This window comes from Halyomorpha halys, unplaced genomic scaffold, assembly GCF_000696795.3.
Source record: "Halyomorpha halys isolate HHAL.00 unplaced genomic scaffold, Hhal_1.1 Scaffold1886.1, whole genome shotgun sequence".
NCBI classification, from domain to species: domain Eukaryota; kingdom Metazoa; phylum Arthropoda; class Insecta; order Hemiptera; family Pentatomidae; genus Halyomorpha; species Halyomorpha halys.
In genome coordinates this window covers 1-1,731 of record NW_027115624.1, presented here as the reverse complement: position 1 = coordinate 1,731, position 1,731 = coordinate 1, and positions in this window count along the sequence as shown.

Sequence of the window (1,731 nt, the reverse complement as noted above, 5' to 3'; positions counted from 1 at the left end):
AAGTTCCATTAAATGCTTACATAATTTGAAATACTTGCTAATTAAAACTTCATTTAATTGATAAATGAATACAGTTTACAGGTTATCAAAAGATATAATAAAGCCAAAAGGTTGATTAATTGAACAACATCGTTTTAATAGTGCATCTTAAATGTGATCAATATGAAATAACAATGAAGGCTGGGCCAAAACAGCCAAAGGATCTCAAGCCTCAACAAGTTCATTCCTCCCTTTGGGTTGCCTCCATTGTCCCAGAGACCTACTGCATTAGTAGCCACAATGGGCCTTCATATTGCCAATAAGAAGTATGCTCTGAGGGTACAATGTCAATGTTCACGGTCGCTCCCAGGGAGCTGTGAGAATTCTTCCACAGCTATATCTCGAAGGCATTGCTAATGTGATGGAGTAGTTTCGTAAGATTAGGAAGCACTGAGGAATTTATCAGGTCCGAATGTGGTGAAGCATTTTGTAATGACACATTTCATCATGGTTCCATAACTGAGCGATCGGTAACAAAGGAGGGCTCTATTGGATATTGCGGTCAGCCTTCCTGACCACGGCACGGGATCCCCTTTATATTATGCTAATATAATCTATTCTATGTAGTCAGGCTAATCATTTTAAAAAAAAGTCAGTAGATGCTAACTCCATTCTTCCTTCATTTTAATTAGATTTATTTAAATATAATTTATTTTTAATCATGGAGATACTTTAATGAAAATTATTTTATTTTTATTGTTCCCTTAATTATTCATAGATTTAATTCATTAACATTGTAACTCTACTCCCTCTGTATATTAATTCGATTTTTTTTAATAAAGGTAACATTCACGCGAAAGTGAATTTTATAATTATTATTCCGTTTAATTGTTCACATGCATAATCTGAAGGATATACGAAGGGGAGTAAAGAATGAGGGTAGGCCACGCCCCTGGAGGTTAGGCTTAGGTTAATAGGAATGTCTGCCTTTGTAACCTAACCTGAAACACAATTAATTTTTGTTTTTAGAAGTAGAAGGATAAAAATATGACAGATTGTTTTAGGAAAGAGGAAGACGAAGGGATTACCGAAGAATTTAAAACGATTTAGCATTAAACTGTATTTGACCATGGAAGAAGAGGTCACTCCTGACAGAGCCTCTTGCGAATGTTTCCGGAAATATTTATGTTGGTAGCAGGCCCAAGGATCTCGGCTTGGAGCATACCTGACAAGGACTGGGGCAATGTTTATGGGAAGGTTGATATAACGGGGGTCCCCCTCAATAGTCGGGGCTCAAAATGAACTACCAGCAAAAATGAACCTGACTTAGAACAAGTTTTCTAGCATTAACTCGTAATTCACGTATTGTAAACGGGCTTAATTCCAACAAACACAACAAATAACCAATATCTATACATTTACAAATATATCGTAAATATATATGAGTGTATATACTATTTATTGTTCGTATATATATATATATAGTTATGGTTGGGCAAGGCCTGTATACAACAATAATCCTAACTCCTCATGTAAATAAACCTTAATAATGTCTATAGCATCACAGAGATAATAAACCAGTATCTTTCTAGTAAGCGTGCAGTTTAATTCTGTTCCCTCTTTCTCTCTTTCTTCAGCTATTCAGTCTAAGTGCTCGTAGGTGGTGCCGAAACCCAGTATTCCGATTGAATATTTTTCACGGAATGAAGATTTTTTTTTTCTTCTCTCTTCCTCTAAATCTTAATTTTTTTT